At 36.8% G+C, this 22,320-nt stretch overlaps 1 protein-coding gene across 2 annotated transcripts in view; it reads left to right on the top strand.

Annotated features, from left to right (window-relative positions):
- Window positions 1-22,320, top strand: part of SLIT3 (slit guidance ligand 3) — a 676,405-nt gene that overhangs the window by 378,762 nt on the left and 275,323 nt on the right. The window lies entirely within an intron of this gene.

Below are 22,320 nucleotides of genomic sequence, written 5' to 3'. Positions count from 1 at the left end.
CTTGTTTCTGACCAACAGAGAGAAATTGGTAGCGAATCTGTATGTGGAAGGCAAGTTGGGTGAAAGAGATCATGAAATAATAGATTTCATGATTCTAAGGAAAGGAAGGAGTGAGAGCAGCAGACTCAGGACAATGCAGTTTAAAAAAAAAAGGCAGACTTTAACAAACTCATAGAACTGATAGGTAAGGTCTCTGGGAGGAAAACGAAGGGGAAAAGATGTTGAGGATAGCTGGCAGTTTCTCAAGGAGACAATATACATGCACTACTGCCAATTATTCCAATGTGAAGGAAAGATAGGAAAAATAGTAAGAGATCAACATGGTTCCACAAGGAGCTCTTTAATGCAGTGGTAGACTGACCGGGGGTAGGGGTGGGGGAGGCCATGACCGGCCGGGCCCTTCAGACAAGAGACGTGTGGGGGGTGCAGGAGACTCTGAGGGGTGTCTGGGTGGAGCCCAGGGGCAGGCAGGGGGGTGGGGAGCTATGGGTGACCAGGAGAAGGAACTCCGCCCCCCGGCCGGATGTTGAGGTCGCCCCACCTGGTAGGGGGAGCTGGTGCTGGATCTGATTAGGCTGTGGGACTGGAGCGGGAGAGGTGGGCTCCACGTGGCGTGTAAGTGCGAAGGAGCAGCGGTAGAGCCCAGCCACTGTCGGGGGAGGCGCTGCCATGAGCGCCAGAAAGTCCCGAAGCAGGAGGAGGAAAGCAGCATGTTCACTGCAGGTACAGACTCCACCCTTTCTGGGACAACTGGGAGGTGGTGCCATCTGGTGGGATCCAGGGACCCTTCCAGCCCTGTGGGGGGGGCACATGAGGCCTGCAGGGGCGCAAATGCAAGCATTGGGACCCGGGCACCGGAGACCCATGGTACGCCACTACTTTCATGACCTGGATATCAAAAAGGAATCCTAGAAAAAGTGAAAACATGGACAAATTGATGAGGAATACAAAACAATAGCACAAGCATGTAGGGACAAAATCAGAAAGGCTAAAACACAATTTGAGTTACACCTTTCAAAGGACATAAAAGTAATAAGAAGAGGTTCTATAAATACATTAGCAGCAAAAGATAAAAGAACGTGTAGTTACTTTAGAGTAAGTGTACTCTACATAGTTAGGAAGGGCAGCGCATGAAATCAGAAAGTCAGGGGTGATTAATGCCTATTTTACTTCTGTCTTCATTAAAAAGGTCAATAGTGACTCAACACAAGTAATATTAATACCAAGGGAGAAGGAATGCAAGCCAAAACAGGGTAAGAACAGGCTAAAGAATATTTATATGAGTTAAATGTGTTCAAGTTAGCAGGACCTGATAAAATTCATCATAGGGCACTTAGGAACTAGTTGAAGCAATCTTGGAACCATTAGCAATTGTCTTAGAGAACTGCTGGAGAACAGGTGAGGTCCAAAAGTCTGGAGAAAGGCAAACATAATACATATCTGTAAAAAGGGGAACAGAGTGAACCTGAGAAATTATAGACCTGTCAACCTAACTTCAATACCTGAAAAGATTCTGGAACACTTTATTAAACATTCATTTTGTAAGCACCTAGAAGATAATAGATTTATAAGAAATAGCCAGTATGGCTGTGACAAGAAAAATCATTGCAAACCAATCTATTTTCTTTCTCTGACAGGGTTACATGCGTACTGGATAGGGGGAGGCAGTAGATGTGTTATATCTTGACTTTACTAAAGCTTTTGACAGTCCCACATGACAGTCTCATAAACAAATTAGGGAAATATGCCTAGATGAAATTACTATGAAGTGGGTGTGCGACTGATGAAAGACGATATTCAAAGACTAGTTATCAATGGTCCGCTGTGACACCCTCCCAGTTTATCTAAGGGGTCACACAGAGATCAGTCCTGGGTCTGGTACTACTCAATATTTTCACTAATTACTTGGATAATGGAATGGAGAGTATGCATATAAAATTTGTGGATGATGCCAAGCTGGGAGGGGTTGCAAGCACTTTGGGGGACAGGAATACAATTCAAAAGGATCTTGACAAATTAAAGAATTGGTCTTAAATCAGCAAGGAGAAAATCAATAAAGACTAGTGCAAAATACTTTACTTAGGAAGGAAAAATCAAATGCACAACTACAGAAGGGGGAATAACTGGCTAATACTGCTGAAAAGAATCTGAGGGTTATAGTGGATCACAAATTGAATGTGAGTCAACAATGTGATGCAATTGCAAAAAAGGCTAATATTATTCTGTATTACGAGGAGTGTTGTGTGTAAGACAAGGGAGGTAATTGTACTGCTCTACTCAGCGCTGGTGAGGCCTCAGCTGGAGTAATGTGTCCAGTTGTGGGTACGACATTCAGGACACATGGACAAATTGGAGAGACTCCAGAGGCAAGCAACAAAATTGAGGAAAGGTTAAAAACTGGGCAGGTCCAGTCTTGAGAAAAGAAGACCGAGGGGGGGACTGATAAGTTTTCAGATACATTTAAAGGATAATATGATGGGGATCAACTCTTTTCCATGCCCACTGAAGGTAATACAAGAAGTAATGGGCTTAATCTGCAGCAAGGGAGATTTAGGCTAGATGTTAGGAAAAACTTTCTAACTATAAGTATACTTAAGGTCTGGAATAGGCTTCAAAGGGAGATTGTGGAATCCTAATCATTGGAGATTTTAAAGAACAGGTTGGATAAACACATATCAGTTGCTCTCATGCATGACAGTACCACCCAGGGAGCTGAAGAGGTTGGTTTTAACCTGCAAGGGCTGCACCTGGTCATATAGGAAGAGGAATATTTTTTAAAAAGAAATGTTGGTTTTTCAGAGCAGCAGAAATTGCTATAAGAAATGTGAGCTACTTGGGGGAGTATTAAGGCTATAGGGGGCAATGGCAGTGATGTGTATGGCCTAATATCTAGCAAATTTTGCAGTGCACATGCGAGACATGGCAGAATTCCAAGTACCCTTGCATGAAGTTTGGGACCTGTGACACCATCCTTTTCTATCCATGCATCCTTTTGTTCCTTGCTTAGCCTATAGCTGCTTTCTGTATTACATGTTCTGCTTTTGTGATTTTGTCTTCCATGTTCCTAGCTCATAAATAGAATGTCAGTTAACTAGCACTTGTGAAAAATATTAAACCCTTCAGCTACGTTCGTCTCTGATATGAACCTTTTCCTGTGATTTTTCTGTGTATAACTAAATGATATCACTGAAATTTACATAAGCATATCCATATTAATTAACGTGGCTCCTAATATCCATTTGCATTAGAAGAAGTATTTGTATTCTGTGAATGTCTATAGTGGCGGGTTTGACCTGCCATGAGGGATTTTTCAAGAAAAAAATCATTAGAAGCCAAACCTGTGACCCTTGGAAAATGAATTTCCCCACTGCAGAGCTGGTTTTAGTTCCCCTCTGCTGTGTAAAATGTCAATTAGATAAAGCTGAAATACCTCTTTGTCTTCTTAAAGGTATTCAATCTGCAAAATGCAAATAAATAAAATAACAGTACATGCTACTTCAGCCTGTATCTCTTACTTATGTTTCGTATTTTAAAAAAATTAAATATTTAGATTCACTGGAGAGATACAGATATTTAATTGTTAGATTTTTGTGAAATCCAAGCTCCATGCCACTGCGACAAGGCTCTTTTATAATTTGATTTAATTATAATGATTTTTGTTTTATACCGTCAATGTATACAGTGTTTCAATAGTCATATTTTTGGCTTCCCATGAATTTTCATTTTTTCCTGATTACTTAATTAGGGACAAATATGGATTTTAAAAATCGCTTTTCAAACATCTTTAAATGGGCTCTACTGTCCTTGATTCACATGGTGAAATTCTATTGATAGGGAGGGAAGGCCTTGTGCTGAGAAAGTATAGCATGTGACCCAAGTTGTCCTCTCCGTCTACCTTATTCTGCCATTCCTTACTCTCTTCACTTTGCATAATTTACTTTGTTTTAACTGTTTAAGAAGATCCAAGAGTGGCTTTTTCTGTAGATATCAGTAGTGCAGCCTACTGAGTTACCCAGTAATGGGTGTGTTGAAGAATGGCATGGACAGCACCCTTCACAAGCAGTGTATCTGCAGCATTGTGATATGTCCAGTGATATCAGCTCAGCAGAGCATTGTGAGATGGTTGTATCTGAATGACAAAATCCCAAATTTAAATATTATTTTTGAGTTTATATTGGATTTTATCCAGTTTATTGAAATGGATATATCAATTAAATACTAGATATGGGAATCCTTTTATTTTAACCTGTATGCACTGCACTTTCCTAAATGTCATTTTGATGTGAATTTTTAAAAGTGGTCACTGGCTGAACATCCCCCATTTGACATTGAAATGTGGGGTACCCTGCAGGTAAGAATACCATGAATTGCTGATTGGTAGGAAGCATATGTGCTGTAGGATTATGCTGTCAGTATTTGCAGGTTATTTATGCACTCCCTTCAGCTTGAACTCCTGAGTAACTTACACATTGTGCATGGGAGGAGTAGGTTTGTTGAGGATAGTGTTCAGGTGTTAGTGTTATGTATAACACACCCAAATAAGTCTGACACATCTGTTTACACCTGCTACTTTTTGTCTGCTAAGCTTAAATCTGGTTTACGGGCCAGTGCCAGAGAAATGCTACTAATTTTGCTAAGGATCACTCGTCTGCTCAGTGGTTCCTTTGTTCAAATAAAATATAGGTAAGGTATAAAATACTATCTTGAAAGTTAGGATTGGATAAACACAGCATCAATGAGATTTGAGTGGAGGGTAACGAACGGCAGATTTGATCCTCTCGTTGCAATTTTAATAGTCTTGAAAAAGTCCCTTTGACAGAGAATAGCTTCTGAAGTACAATTCATTTAGAATGGGATACACTGTATCATTAATGTCCTTTTAATATAAAACTTGATTAAAATGGAAGGCAGAATAACTTGAAAAATCATATGTAAAATCAAAGCCCCTTTATTCTGTACTCTTAAACTTGATCAGAAGTCAACATATACAAGTTATTCTTGGATAATTTATGCCATCTTTGTTCCATACATTAATTTTGAATATATTTGTTGAAAATTTCCTATAGCATTCATTTGTGGTTGTCAAAGGGGCTTTTATCCTGGAAAAAAAATGGTGCTGATTTTAATTACAATTCTAAATAACTTCATAACCACTCTGAACTCTGAAGTTACATCATTTTTATGATAGCCACACCATTCCTGGTTTATTGATTTTGACATTTGCTTCATTACGTTTAATGCAAACCTTTTGCACAGAATTATTCTGGTGCTGTGCTGGGCACAGGGTCAGTGCGCACTGTCTTAGCCAAAACAGCATAGCGATATAATTTCAGCACAGACTCTACGAATAATGGGGTTATAAATATTGCCCACCAGCTCTGTCAAAATGAGTACTCCTGTATTTGACCTGTCCACTTGAACCAAGTGAAGTAATAGGCCTGTTTGTTTGTTTTTCTCTGCTGCACCTCTGGTCCTGGTGATTAGTCCAAAAAAAAAAGGGCCAGATTCACATCTGTCTCAGGTGAGAAAACTACGAAGTTTGTTGTTTTTTTTTAATCTCGGAGAGGTGCAATTTATTGGTTAGTGGATAAGGCCAAGAGCCATGAACTCCTTAGTTTTAATCCTGCCTCTGATTTGCTCTGTGATTTCCTTCACTGCTCCAGTTTTCCTATCTCTGATATGGATATCATGCCTATATCACAAGGGAACCTGTAAAGAAATACTTAGATATTGCTTATACAAAGTTTTGAAGAGGGAATATAATATCTAGACATTGATACTGTAGTCTCTAAGCTGCCAAGTTGTTGCATTGTTTCAATGGTATTAACTTTTGAAATTGAATTTCGCAAATAGTCAGCATCGTTCATGAATTTATACTACTTTTTAAGACGCAGACCATTTTCTGGGCCCTGAAATAATATATTGGAAGACAACATTTTTCAGGGCAATAGAAAAATTTATCTGAAAATCTCAGTGGTTTAAAAATATTGATGGATTTAACCTGACAATATCTTTGCGAAACAGTAAGCAGTAATATCCACACTTCACCAAGAAGATAAATGGCTTGCTTAATATCAGAAAGGGATCCTATGTCAGAGACTCTCTCTCTCTCTCTCCTGATTCCTGATCCTGTGTTTTATCCACAGAACCTTAGATTGGTGCCCAAAAGGCAAAGGCTATGCCATTAATGCTAGGCCATTTGGAAACCTAAACATGGTTTCAGCACTGTGAGGAGAGAACCACATATAAAGTTGGTGTAGTTTCTTACCCATATTTATAGCACAGAAATGAAAATTTAAGTACTTGATTTCACATCTCTGAGCCTACTGTTGCATGGATGGATGGATTTGCCATCCTGTAACCAAACTATTGTGTGTGATACAGGGTGGCCATAGGAAAACTAATCCATTTTCATAGGTCTTCAAGCCAAGGTCGTCACTATGCATTGGAATGAAAATATTTTCATAAGAAAAGGAAGTATGAAACTTGAATGCCTTAATCCTTCTCGTTAACTTTTCATAATTTATTGCTTTTATATGTACATTGTATTATGTTAATAAAACAAGCAATACCGTCCATTTGCTTTTAAAAGCTATTGCACAGCAACGGGAGAGGAACAGTAACAGATTGTTTCTGGTATCAAAGGAAACTCAGGTCCCGTAGGTTCTGCAGGGACATTAATAATCTCAGGAAGCTCTCATAAGAGTAGGTATTGTGCTTATGTCCACAATGTTCTGTCTCTAGTTAAATTAAAATGGAGTGACAAAATCTAAGGCAACTGCAGCACAAATCCTCTGACACTTAGATATCAGAGATATGCTTAATAGAAATACCGAGGGGTAGATAGATGGAAATCTGGAAGCAAGTTGCTGTGAAATGGCTGGGAGACGAAGGATAAAAATTCTTCAGTTTTAGATTAGAACATGGTGCAAAAATGTGTTACAGCAGCATTCAGAGGGGACACTAGACTGTGCCCTCCTGAGAGCAATAGAAAGGTATTATCATAGAATCATAGAAGATTAGGGTTGGAAGGGACCTCAGGAGGTCATCTAGTCCAACCCCCTGCTCAAAAAGCAGGACAAACCCCAACTAAATCATCTCAGCCAGAGCTTTGTCAAGTATTAAGGTATTATTTCTTTAAACACTCCCCCAATTGCAGCAAAGAAGCCACAAAAGCACCCATAGTGCCTTTGGAGGCATGACAAAAAAGAAACCAGCGTTGAAAAAGTGGAACAGTGAAACTTGGTCTCTGAAAATATAGAGGTTCATATCCCTAAAGTCTATAGTAACTGTATAATTCTACTGTCCTCAAAGTGCCTAGCCTAAACAGATCTGTTTGAATTCTGAACCCAATATCTGGTGTTGGAAAGCAGAAAACTGATTAAATTGCTCTGAAATGGAAAAAAGAAGGAACTTCCGGCTGAAAAAACTTAGCTTCGTATGACCATCACCCCCCATGGCTCCTACCTCCTTGAATATAATCCCCAAAAATAAATTATTCTCTCAAAGTAGATCTGGGAGAGAAGTACTTCGGCTCACTTCAGAAGGAACTCCTTAGTTTTTCTTTGGGTAGCTTGCATATTTTGCCTACATATTTTCTAAGATCCAATCTTTACAAACAACAAAGTAATCCAAACTCTACAAAATGCTTCATGACCTGGTGATTGGGTGAAGGGCTTTCAGGTTTCTTCTTCTCTTGGAAGGAAGGTGAAAACTTTACACATTTCCAGTTCATAATTACATTTCTTCCAGTCGCATAAATAAGTCCCTGACAATTCTCCTATATAAGATCATCTCCAAGGGAAGGGAGATGCAGGAACAAGACCATGAGTTAAGTCAGTTGCAGCCAAATATAATTCCCTTTAAAAGCCACCCTAGTCTGGACAGATCTGGTCTTCACTGAAAAGGCTAGCTTATGCAGAAAATATCCAAGTATACCAATATAGCATTCATTTTACACAATTTATTTCTGCACCAAAATGTTGTTCTTTTCCTCTTTTTCCCGAGTAAGAGCCTGTGGGACCAAATGTTGCTATTTCTCTAGCCCCTTCTGGTCCTATTAAAGTAAATAGAGATGCACGTGTGTAAGAGGTGGTAGAATTTGGTCCCTCTGTGAATGTGATCGTTTATCCAGTATTTTGTCATGTCTTTTTTTAATCTGAGAGAGCATTGTTTAAAGTTAGTTTTCCAAAGCATTAAACATTAGTACAATAATTCAAGGATAATTTTGTGTTCAAGGTTTGCAGTGTAAGATAATCATTACCTAGATTCCTTTCTTTTTAGTATCATCGTGGAGAAAGCGAAATGTTTTCTGTTGTTATTGTTGTTTTCATTTTTATTTTTAGCACACTAAATGATAAATGATCTAGGTAAAATGATACTAAAAAGATCCTAATATGATCTAGGTAATTTACCTATGCAGTTTTTGCTCTAAATAGCCAGTCAGTCCAAGATGAGAATATTAAAGGGCCAAAATGTAATAATCCTGTATTGTATTTAATAAACACATTTTAAAAAATTGTAATACTTATGTTTAATTGCCATTTAAATAGATAGTAAAAATAATAGACAATGCACAAGATGAGGCTAAGACATGGCACATAAAAACATTCTAATACAAATATTGGGTTTTAATAAGCCCTCTCCGTCATAATCCCAGATGTCTGAGAAATGATTCTGCATGCTCCGGCCACTCACCAGCATAACTTCATAATATTTTTAAACTAATAAATTGAACATCTGTTATCATGGCTTGGAGTAGTAAATGGTTGTTTCTGATGTGAAAGCTAGCTTCTGAAATAAGGATAGCTTCTTGTCTCTCTCTTTGTTGCATGACCCCTTGATCATGCCACCCAAGATTTTTGCACTTGCGTCAACCCTTGAGCCTGCCTTGTTTTGTACGTAATTTATGTACACAGCGAAGCTTAGATGCAGCATGGATTCTTGGTTAGGTCCTGCTTTTAAAACCACCCTTATAGTTGGAATGACGATTGCAGGGAGGTCAAGTGATTTGCCCTAAATGATACAATGAAACAAAGTGATCTAAAATCTATTTGAATAGACTGCTTTCCCAGCCTTTTGCTCGCTACCACTAACTCACACTGGTTTTTTAAGGGTGTTGCTTGTATGTTTTCTCGAATGACCATAGAGCTTAATTAGGTGTTAACCTTCAGGCATTGAAGGGGTTAAGCAGCAAATTCCAGTTGTCAATAATTTAGGCTTGCAGGCATTCTGGATTAGAATGGCCAAGATAAGAAGGGCTGGAGAAATTCACCATCAAGCCAAGATTGCACAGGTATCTTCTTTACATACTTATAAAATGTTTATTGCTTTAGTAGCAACAATAAGATAAAAAGATTAAAAGACAATTTAGGGACAGATCTTGTCTCTGTATATTTTATAAAAGGCATTCTCCTTTCATTATGATTCAGACATTTCAAGGTTGGGTTATGACAGTCAGCTAAGGTTACTGACGGGCTGTTCTGACCCAAACTGCTACCTGAAACTGCTAGGGAATAGCAGCTAATACACTCAAACAAGTGTTTGTGTTGAACTTCCTGTTGATTACGTGGTTGGTGGGGGAAAGTAGTTGTCCCTTTAATGTTTGTATTGATGAAGAAAATATTTAGAAAGGAGTGTGGAAGCAAGAAAGAAATGGTTGGAAGTCTTACCTTGCAGATTGAGTTTGACTGTGCGTGTTACATTTCAACTTCTTAGTAGATAACTAAGTTTCATGAAGCTCTTGGAATAATTAGTGAATGGTTAATAATTAATATGGATGACCAGATTAGATATATGACTGTTTATATTTACCAGATAAAGATGCCTAATAAAAGGGCCTGTGGGTTTTTTCTTTTTAAAATGACTTCATTAACAAAATTTTAAAAAGAAACAAATTCCACAGAAAAATATTACTTTGTATTATAAAAAAGTATTGGAATGTAAACCTATATCTTCAATATTTCCTGCTAGACGTGTAATGAAGTGTCAAATTTAAGTTAAAATTAATTTTAGCACATCTCACAAAAATAGATCACATCTCTCTAAATCCTTGTATGTCATTCAGGAGTAAAATTATTTTATATTTGGAGAGAGCGGGTTTGTTTGCTGTTTTTTACCTTCTGCAAGGGATAATTCTTTCACCATTTCCCTAATTAGAAATGCTTTCTCTGAAGATAAACTGAGACTTTCTAACTGTCGTATTAGAAGTGTGTCCCTCTGCAAAACAGAGGGAATAAACTCACTTGGAACTGACACGTGGCTTGTCTTTATTAACATATGCAGTCTGTGGGATTATGCTTGCCCCTTTGTATCTAGATTTCTAAACTCTAATGTTTCAGATCCAGAGTTCAGATATTATTTATGTGTCAGCTAGTCTCTCAAAGCTAATAGAGATCCAGAAAGAAAGCTGAATGAAGTGTATTAGTATCTGTTAGACTGCTTTAAATCCTACGCAAGAACTGGGCTTACATGATGATATCAGATACCTGTACTTCTTCCTGATGATATTATTACTTTTAATTAGAGATATGTTGATTCAATAAAAATCTTAATAGTGTAATAGCAGGTGTACAATTTTCTTCTTTTATCTTTATTACTGTATTGTGCAGTGATACTTACACTATCAATACTGATCCATCATTTTTACGTTTTCTGCTTTTCCATTATAAAATCTCTAGTTTTCTTCCCTCTGGGCTGACACTTGACATAAGAAATTTTTAATGTAGCAAAAATAATATAGATGTTCTGGAAATGAAAGAGGTGTGTTGAATTCCTGAGGTTTTAGAAAATCTCATCATACTAACAGCTGTGTATCTGCAAGGTGGACAGATACATTAAAGACTGTGAGACACTCAGATACTATGGTGATGGGGGTCAGATAAGTACCTAAGATTGACAGATGTCATTTAATATTTTGAATTAAGTGAAATGGTCAGAATTTAATTTAGGGAGAAAGAAAGAATATGTGTAAGATTCACCACACATGTTGTGTACACTTTTACCACACAGAAGTGCTTTGCTATGGAGATTCAGTAGAGTGCTGCTCACAAGCTCAGTGATCTATTAGGTCAAAATGACGGAACTAAATTTTTGCTATCTGATACTCTTGGACTAATAATAATATAAATAATATATAAAAATATAGGTTACAAAATGCTTGTAAATCTAAATCTGTGATATCATTTAGTAAATATTACACAAATGATTTCAATGTTGGCTGAATGCTAAAGGAGCATTTTGTCTTTGATATCAATCTTTGTACAATTTAATCTAATTTAATTTAATTTTCACTGTATCTTTCCAAAGCACCTATTGAGTCTCTGGGTTCTATTTAAAGCACCTATTGAGTCTCTGGGTTCTATTTAAAACCAACTAAATGCAGTAAGACTGAAAGATGACCACCAACAGCAAAATTACTTTTGATTTATTACCAAAAAAGTTAATATTTACCAAACTAACAATTATGTAATTGCCTTTTTCCCCCCCTTTTGGGTTTTCTCTTGATTTATTTTTTTAATATTGATTTTTTTGATCTTAGAAAAGGAACCAAATAGACAAAAAAAATGCAATTTGGTTTTATCTAGAACCTCTTGTTTGTTAAATGTCCCAAAGCCTTTTACAACTCAGTTTGTTAGATATGGGAATAGGTATTACAGTAACACCTTAGGTAAATCTAGCAGGTGTTACGCATTCAATAATACTTACATGCAGCAGTGAACCACAGAATGTTTGCTCTTTTAGAAAAATGCCATGAGATCTTCAACTGGGTAGATCATTCATGGATCCAATTTCACATCTTATCAGAATGGCTGGGCTTCTGACAGTATTGTATCAATCAAGCCATTTGTCGTCGTAATTTCTAAACATTGGGCATTTCTAAGCAATATTGTTTTTTCACATTTATATTGCAGTGGCACCTACAGGCCAACCAAGTCAGAGTCTATTTAGTTAGGCACTATACAGCAAGCAGAAAATCCTCCAAAGAGTTTACAGTCTAAAAGATAAGACATAATAAGTTCATGAGGCAAACAAGAGGGTTGGACTGGTGCGTGTGTGTGGAAAAGACATAAATAATAGGGTGAGTGCAATTTTTAGCCAATCACACATCACTACCTGCCTAGCCATTATCAGGTTGCATTTTACTATACAATTCATATATACAATAGCAGGGAGCCAAAAGTTAAGAATGAACATAAGAACAGTTATACTGGGTCAGACCAATGGTCTATCAAACCCAGTATCCCGTCTTCTGACAGTGGCCAGTCACAGGTGCTTCAAAGGGTATGAACAAACAATAATGGAGTGATCCATCCTCTGTTGTCCACTGCCAGCTTGGGATTGCATTGCTGACCATCCTGGCTAGTAGCCACTCATAGACCAGTCCTCCATGAACTTAACTAGTTCTTTTTTGAATCCTGTAATAGTTTTGGTCTTCACAACATCCCCTGACAAACAGTTCCACAGGTTAAGTGTGCATTATGTGAAAAAGTACTTCCTTTTGTTTGTTTTAAAGCTGCTGTCTATTATTTTTGTTGGGTAACCCCTAGTTCTTGTGTTATGTGAAGAAGTAAATAACATTTCTTTATGCACTTTCTTCACACTATTCATGATCTTATAGACCTCTATCATATCCCCTCTTAGTCATCTCTTTTCCAAGATGAAAAATCCCAGTCTTTTTAATCTCTCCTCATATGGAAGCTGTTCCATACCCTGAATCATTTTTGTTGCCCTTCTCTGTACCTTTTACAATTCTAATATATCTTTTTTGAGATGGCACAACCAGATCTGTATGCAGAATTTAAGATGTAGGCATACCATGGATTTATATAAAGGCATTATGATATTTTCTGTCTTATTACTTATTCCTTTCCTAATGGTTCCTAACATTCTGTTAGCTTTTTTGACTGCCACTTCACATTGAGTGGATGTTTTCAAAGAACTATCCACAATGACTCCAAGATCTCTTTCTTGAGTGGCAACAGCTAATTTAGACCCCATTTTTTTGTATGTATAGTTGGATTGTATTTTCCAATATGCATTACTTTGCATTTATCAACATTGAATTTCATCTGCTATTTTGTTGCTCACTCACCCAGTTTTGTGAGATCCATTTGTAACTCTTCGCAGTTACTCTTGTAACTCTTTGGACTTAACTGTCTTGAGTAATTTTGTATCATCTGCAGATTTTTCCACTTTTTATCCCTTTTTCCAGATCATTTATGAATATGTTGAACAGCACTTGTCCCAGTACAGACCGCTGGAGGCAGCACTATTTCCGTTCTGAAATTGGCCGTTTATTCCTATCCTTTGTCTCCAATCTTTCAATCAGTTGCTGATCCAGGAAAGGATCTTTTCTATTACCTCATGACTGCTTACTTTGCTTAAGAGCCTTTAGTGAGAGACCGTGTATCTGGGACCCAGGGCATTTAAATATGCAAACCAAATTCTTCAATTCTGTTTATACTGAGACAGACAGACAGTGGTGAGAATAGAGCAATAGTAAAACAGAATACCTTATGTCCTCACATTTACTCCCTTAGAGCAATCAAGGAGGCTCATTGTGCACTACTTAATTTTTCAGTGACCCACAATAAAGCTCATTAGAATAATTTAACATCAGTATCTCAAGGGCAGTGTCACTTTTGCCATGTCAGCATATTGACAGATAGCTGCATTTTGTTGGTGTTTTGAAAATGGTTAAAGCCAGCTTTGGTCATGTGTGGCACCTGATCATCATAACACCAGCCACCACACCTTTACTATAACTGCCCCCTCTAGCTCCCTAGGAAAGCCTGCCAGGACTAGGGATATGCTAAGTATGATCCATATTGGGAAAACCGTGACAATACCTAGTCACAATAGCATGATTTAAGGCTAAAGCATCAGCTTGAAATCTATAGCTTTCATTACAAATGTCACTGTGACTGTCAATTCAACTAAAATTGTTATTAATAGAGCAACAGTTTTTGGGTATAGAGGAACTGAGTATGTTTGTATAAAAAGGGGTGCCCTGTGATATTTAAAACTCCCTCCCTGCCCTCTTTGGCACTGCTAGGACTTAAGAAAAAAATAGGGTATTAGTAAATCAAAATCACTTACTGAAATACATTGGTTGACTGTTGATCTCGGTTTGCAACTCAACAAACTGTCTAGTGGGCTTAATAATTCAGTTTAATAATTCAGTGGCATGTTGCTAATCTGAGCTAGTTGATATCCCAGCTGTCCCTCATCTTGGATATTCTTTGGTATATTTTGGCTTCTTTGGTTTGTTCTCAAGTCATCCATAAAAATTAAATGGATATTGACTACAAGGTGGTAGTATGGAATGTACAAAAATATTAAAGTAATGTAATAGTGTGACATGAGTGGACAAATGTATGGATATTCAACAGTAAGATTGCTACCTGTTCCATCTTCCTCTTGATTTTTTAGATGAGTGAGTGTGGGTGATTCACCCTGAGGAGCTCACACGCTATTGTAGTGGTTAAGATCTGTCATATGTCCCATCTTTGTTGTCATCACTCCATCCTATCTCCCTTCAAGTCCTTCAGAAAACACATGGCTTCTTAGAAACTTAGAAACCCTAGTATTCCCTCAAAGACATGTGTTTTTTAAATTTATATATTAAAACAATAAAGCAAACAATGAAACAACATCCTGTCTAGAGATGGGCAAATAAGTGACTTTTTTTTGTTCTCTGAAAGTTCAGGGGAGAAAAAAGTTTGGTTCAACACGAACCAAAAGCTACAGTTTTCAGAATTTATGGTGAATCAAAAAGTTGACAAACTAATTTTTAGCTTGAAATGTTTTATTATACATGAAAGATTTAGTTCTGGGCATTGTTATCCTCTTTAAGGAAATGAAGAGTTAGATTCACAAAATAGGTGGAAGGAGGAGAGTCTTCCCCTTATATCCAACAGCCCAATGTTTAGAGTACACGTCTGCAATGTGGGAAACTCACATTTGAATCCCCACCCTAAAGGAGTTCCCCGGTACTTTAACCACCAGACCATTAGCTATTTTGGGTTTTGTGTGTCTCAGGCTTTCCTGTCAAAGCCATTCCACTTTGTATAAAATACTTTAATAATCATTGGGCCAGAGAGAGAGAGAGTGACTAAGAATGATACTATAGCTATAGTGGTTAGGGCATTCACCTGGGACATGGGAGACCCAAGTGCAAATCCCTTTGCCAATCATTATTTATATAAAGTGGAACAGCTTCAGCAGGAGAGATTGAGAGACCCACCAAAGAATAACTTATAGGCTGGTGGTCAGGGCACTCTCCTTAGAGTGGGGGAGACATGGGTTAAAATTCCTGCTTCAGAGCAAGGATTTTAATACTGATGTCCCACATGTCAGGTGAATAACCAAATAACTGGACTATTGGGTATAAGAGCAGCACCGTCTCTTCCTCCTCCTTCTGTTTTGTGAATGGAACATTAGATCCCTGATGATTCTAGCTCAAAAAGAAAAGTCTGAAACTGGATGTAAAATAAATGTAAATAAATAGATGTAAAACTGGATGTATTAATACAGTGAAAGGCTGGCAACTTCTTGCCCTCCCGGCAATGCCCTCTTTGATCCAGTTTGGCACGAGAGTCGTCTTCTACACAAAGATATTTAGTTCACATCTACTGAAAGTAAAAGACAGAATTGGAACCCAAATAAGTACAAATCTTTTCTGTTAAGAAAGGTTAAGTTTAAGAAAAAATAAAACAGATACCTTTTCAAATGAGCTAACAATCACCAATTTTATTTTTCTGATTTCTCCCTTCCCCCTCCTGTTGGGCCTATGGCAATGAGGAACAACAGATGGTTATCAGTCAAGAGTAACTAGGGAAACCACAAAACCTGCCCCAATTGCTATGGAGACAGCCATGTATGTGTTTGGTATGCACTATTTGTTACAACCGGGGACAGTAAAATAAGGATGTTGTAAATACCATGAAATTGAAAGCGGATGTTGGGTGTGGTGGGAGAAAGGTTTTAGTTTGTTAATTTTTAAGTATTGCTTTAAATTTGTGTGATGTTTATGTAAAAACCTGCATGTCCCCCAAAATAACAAAGTCATGTAATTTTATTTAGATAAAGAGAGCATAAACTGGTAACTTCAAACTTCCTAGTCCGCAGAACAATTATTTTTTAAAAAACCCCTATATATTTACTTAACAACCTTGGTAACACAGAACGGGACTGAGAATTGATAAGACCTGATTGCCCAGTTACTCCATGCAGATGAGCTGTTTCTGCATAGTGCTTTAGTTGTTGCTGTTTCCAAAGCCATATTGTCATGAAAAGAGGCAATTCTGAAGTAAGGCTGAAAACGTCAAAGATGGATTTGAGACTGATCACTTTAGCTCTTTCACCCATATAAACTTTTCCAGCTTTATTACCCCCATTCAACATGTATTTTAATGTTAAAATCAATTTATTTAACCTACACATTTTTTAAATATTATTCTGAGATTTTAATAGTTCCATTGTAGTAATTCTTCAAAGATGAGTAAAATTAAGTGTGAAAAATGAAAATTGATTTAAATAATGTTTTTAAAATTCCCTTTTCTATGTTAATACACTTGATTACTGAAACAGAAAGAATAGAAAATGTGCACTTCGATGCCCCATTTGTGGAGTTTCTTTACATATAGAATCCGTCTCCTTCAATTCTTAGGCATGTGAGAAATTTTACTTACATGTGTTAGGCCCATGTTCTTCAAATTATTCATGTGCTTGAGTGTTTGCAGGATCAGACTCTAGATTTGGACAGTAAATGTAGACTAGTCTGTTTCTGGTTCTTATGAACTATCCAAGTGCTGCACTATCAGAATGCAAAGACTGCAGGAGAAACACATCCAAATAGTTGATTCCTCTAAAATTTTAAGAAAAAGTTCCTATAAACACATCTATCAAAATGAATATTATGGAGGGGTGATTAATTAAACTTAATTTTTAGCTGAAATTACCTGCAAGTGTTCTTTTAAAAAAGGGTGCAGTCAATGCTCCTTCCCACTAAATGTCTGTAAAAAAAAAAAAAAAAAAAATCAGTCTAAAACACAGTAAAATATTTTAATGTGAAAATAAATTTGTTGTTGACATTTTTCACACTGATGTGTGAAATATTTTTTTATTAGCTTACGTGACATGCTTCTGTGATATTAATCTGCCATGTGCATTTGTATTAATGTGGAGTTCTTGTAAATGAACAACTATTATAATGTAAAACTATTCTTCCACTTAGGAATCATATATGCTAAATAGCAATATAAAATACAGGAAATAAAATGTATTAAATGGGAATAACTACAAAGTATGCATAATAGTCCTTGTTAAAATAGATTCGTGTTTAAATTTTTAACTAGGCTCCAGACAGGGCATACAAAGTGAAGACATTAATTAACTTAGTGTTCTGTCTGTTCTTTGACTAGATCATTTGGATTCTACGGTGTCCGGACTGATGTTTGTACATTTAAAAAAAAATCTTCCTATATTACACATAAATAAAATATAGTAAAACAAATGAGAATTTAGCTTGTTATTTCAACATGCTTAGTGCTTGATGATCTCCTTTCTGTACGTTGGACTGGCTTGTTAATTGCACAAAAGGTAGTGAATTCTTTTGCATTTGGTATCTGATTATAGAACAAAGGAACAGTGTTATTTGCGGAATAATTGCCAAAAATGATCAATTTAGATTTTTAATATTAAAGGATTTATTTAATGGCAAAAGGAAATCAACATTTTGAAATCTTATTCTTTCTTATAATGGAATTTGAAATGTATCTCTCATCTTCTGGTAGATAATATGCAAATCCAAATATATGAGCCAAAGTATTATGGTATCATGGGATTTTGGTCCTAAAATTTAGCTCCATCTCTTGGCTAAATAACAGTTGAAATACAGTAGTTGAAATTTAATAGCTATAGTGGTTCAGGATTGTTTCTCAATTTTATGTTTTTATATTAATTTTGAATAATAAAATGCCAGTTTTAATGACCAATTAGTTATTTGACAGACACATAATTTGTTGGTCAATTATAATTTATATTTTTTGTACTTCTATTGAAAACACTGAGTAGTAAATGGGTGACATGAAATTATACATAACACCATATTATTATACATATATATGCATGCTGTACATTAGATATAGTTAATCTGGCCTCCATGTTGGGGAATAGACTAGATGTCCCCTTCTTGTCCTACATTTCCATGATTTTTCTTATCTGTAAGAGAAGATTTATTTAAAAAAAAAACGGAATATTTCAAGTCTTCAATCACCAGTTTACAAGCTTCAAGGGTTCCTCTCTCAAACGTTATCTATATTTTATGTAGCTGGGTACATTTTTGCACTGATATCCTATTTCACTCTTTTTTTCTGAATTCATTTGTTATATCTCTGTAGTTGTTGTTATAGTCTAGTAGCTAGTTTCCTGAAGCCTTTTGGGTGACGTCAAAACAGGCGTATTTAGTCACACATGTGTTGCAGGGTTTCCCATGCCCGCTGACGTCAAAGCAAGAGACACTTTTGACAAAAATCATGGACCCAAGTCCAGTGTCTGGTATCTAACGTATGAAATTATGCATGAGGGGTTTAGCATTTAAACCTAAGCAAACACTTTAATTCCTATTAATCTTACGGATCCATAATTAACCTGATAAAAGCCTGAAAGTTCAGAATTAAATCTGGCACCCCTTTTTCAATTCCCCTCTTTCATTCTGGTTATCTCAGTCCACATGATGCATATTGTAAGTCTGACTAGTGTTCAGAGACTCCAGTAATATTCCAGGAGCGACTGCATGAGCAGAAAGATGTAGTTTGTTTCCTCTATTTTTTCTTTCATAGTTCAAATATATAATGTTATCCAAACATATTTTTATTGTTTGTTTATCATAGGAATACATTGTATTTGTCCATCCATGCCAGAAGAAAGACAGGGGGCCATGGATGTGTTTTAATTAGGCCACAACTTTGTTCGCTTATAATATCTGGGGTTACCAGGCAACAAATTGTACAGTGCAGGAGGGAGGGGGTCAGTTCCCCACTGACAAGACAGGAGCCCCAAAACTCCTTAGCTCCCTTAAAGAGGGACAGAAAAAAGAGGGGGGTCCTGCTGATGAGATGTAGGAGCCCTATCCCCCCCTTACTCAACTTCTTTAAGGGATGCTTCCCTCCAAATTCTTTTCCAATTCATTTTATCGGATAACTGTATCCCTTCTATACTGAATACCTGCACTGGACATCCACCACAAATATTATGTAGTATGTTGTGACATTATAACCTAACCCCTTACTCCACCCCACAGGTCCCAGACTAGCTGTCGGGAAGGTGAAAAAAACTAGCTGGCTTCAGTCAATCCAGGGGTGAGGAAAAAATTCCTTCCCAGCCCTGAAAAGAAAAGGGCAATTAGCGTAATGTCAACAGTAGGTCAAAAGGGAATCTGGTCCATTTGCCAAGTACATATGTGGGTAGCCCAGTCCTGGTAAAGAGGCTGCTTAGGGCATAAATACCCCCCTACTCGTCCAGTCAGCAGGAAGGGCTGTTGTCCTAACCTAGCCCCAACTGCTTCCTGTCCGTCCATGTATAAACTTTCCCATTTCTCCCACTTGCTATAAGTGAGCTGTTACAGGGGCAAAACCCCTTTTTTTCCAGCTAGCCATATAAAGGTGCATTTTCATAAAGGCTGCAGTGGGCATATTTCATAGTGCCTTTCATAAGAGGCAATCTGACCACTTTGTAAGTGTTAGATAAGCCTCAAAACATCCTCATGTGGTCAATGTTGTACTCATTTCCTAGGTGGGGAGAAAGTTAGGTGAAGAGTGACTTTCCAGATCACAAATCATGTCAGTGGCAGAATAACACCAGAACCCAGGGAAGACCTGCAGTCTTCCGCTCTAACCGTCAGACATGCAGCCTCCCTTAGTTATATTATTTTGGTGATAGTGAGGAGAAGTCTCTTTTCTACAAATGTCTGGAAGTTGACACACAAAACTGTCACATAAAACTGATGCATCTTTTAAACTTAGCTGTGAAAGATTGTAATAGCTGACAAATGAATATGTAGTTCTTTTACGTGTGTGTTTTAACACTACATTCAGAGCTAAGTGATAAGAGGAGACAGTTGTGGTACAATGTATAACTCAGGGAAATGTCGTCCTGCATCTTCTCCTATTTTTTTCTCAGACTCTTCAGTTTTTCTATGTATATTATAGCTTTTCTCAAATCCTGATTTTTTCTTTAAAAACACAAGTTATCCATTTTGAGTATCACAGCATGTTTGTTTTGTTCAATTTTGTTCAATTTATTTGTTCAATAACATTTCCCTGAGTTATACATTGTATACATTGCCATCTAGAAATACTTCATTCTTTTCATCTGATGGAAACATATGTAAGTAAGATATCCTGGGAATTTAACACTGGCATATTGCTTTGGGAAGGAAGATAGTAGTAATTTAGATATTTAAATCATTTACTTTAGATTTTCAAATCACCACATGAGCATTATTTAATATTCACAACACGGCTGTGAGTTACTGTATGAATAAATATTCTCATTTTATAGATGGGAAAACTGAAAAGGAGAGGTGAAGTGACGTGCCCAAGATCACACAGTTAGTCCCCGATATTGCAATGATTAAGACTATGTATAATTCCATTGTCTTCAGAGGAATAATTCACATGCTTAAAGTTAAGCACATGTGTAAGTGTTTGCAGATTTGGGGCCTTAGTCATAGCAGAACTAAGACTAAAACTCAGGTGACACTGACCCCCTGTTGCGTTCTCTAAATGCTTAACCTGACTGTCTTTCAGACACATGCTCCTATAGCTTCTTTGTTAGGAAAATAAAATTACTCCTAAAGGGCAGGGTGTAACTAATGAAAAATTAGATCTATCTGGAAAGCTTAATAATTTTGGGCCCAATCCTATAAATACATTAGCTCTGTCAAGCATGTAGCGCTTCTCTTACTGTTGTGAGTGGTCCCGTTGATTAATATGACTTAATTAATTATTAATATTTAATAATATGACTTATTAAACACATTTTTACCATAAAATCCATATAACAGAGCAGCATTCTTAAAAAAGAAACTTGTGCTGTTTACTTATGCTGTAGCATGACTAGCAGAAGGCTTTATGATGCTGAATACATATATTAATCACACTGGGCTTATTTACTTATATCTTAGCATATTTGGCAGTAAAATGGATAGCATACTGTACCTCAGTTAAAACTAGGCAACACAACCTAATGTGTTTGAAAAGAAAGAAGTAGGTGGTACCTGTGTGCACTGAGTTGCTGGCTCTTGCTTTTTCTTTAACATGCCTAGTATCAAATGTCAAGCACATGTGAATCAGAATAATAATGTACACGAGGAAGCAAGTTAAAATATAAAGTTCTTAAAGACACACACAATGGTTATCATATATTTAACTCCATTTTAATGCTTGTTACAGCAATCCTGACATCTAAATGATCACTTAGACACCATTCCAGTAAAGTGACAAATGTTAATATTTCACAAACCACCAGTAAATAAAGATCCAAAAAGTAATCCCTCAGCAACTTCTTCCTGCTATCCTCAAAAGATGCAGAATTGTGTGTGTGTGTGTGAGAGAGAGAGAGAGAGAGACACACACTTCACGACCACAAAAGATCCCCTTTGGATGATTTTACATCTTCCGTTTCAATAGGAGAGACACTGCTCAAAGTTTTGCCAAGTTCAGCATGCTCTGTTAAGTTATGAGATCTATGAGGAAACTTAATATGGGTTTATGCTTGTAAGCTGTTTGGTAGCCTTAATAATCAGTATGATTTTTCACATACTTTAAATCGTAAAAACTTGGAGTTTACTGAGCCTGGTACATTTGGATAGGACCACACCAGCTTGGATAAACTTCACTTGGGCTTTAGATATATCCATATTCAGCATAATTTATATCAATAGTTTCAATTTATAACTATGTGGTGATTCATAAAGAAGTTTAAAATGAACGCTATAGTCATTTAGAACTTTACATTGACACACACTTCTTACCTAAAAAGATGCAAACTCTCTTTTTTATTGTATTATAGTTATTAGAGCATCCAGTTCATGGTTTATTTCTACTTTCATTGGAAGGTTCGTGGGGCCATAAATGGTTCCTTAAATGTTTCTACAGTGCAGAGCACAGATGACGATGATCTTCCTACTTTATCATATCATATATCATATCTGCACTGGTGCCAGTGTGTATATGTACACTGTGTATATAATATTTATAATAATTTTATTTAATATGCAATAACATGTATAAACCCAAAATATATCATAGCACC

Source organism: Emydura macquarii, unplaced genomic scaffold (assembly GCF_026122565.2).
Source record: "Emydura macquarii macquarii isolate MOO-44397 ecotype Brisbane River unplaced genomic scaffold, CSIRO-AGI_Emac_v2 contig_2768, whole genome shotgun sequence".
Taxonomy (NCBI): Eukaryota; Metazoa; Chordata; order Testudines; family Chelidae; genus Emydura; species Emydura macquarii.
The sequence above is the reverse complement of the archived record's forward strand: the minus strand, read 5'-3'. Positions and strand labels throughout refer to the sequence as shown.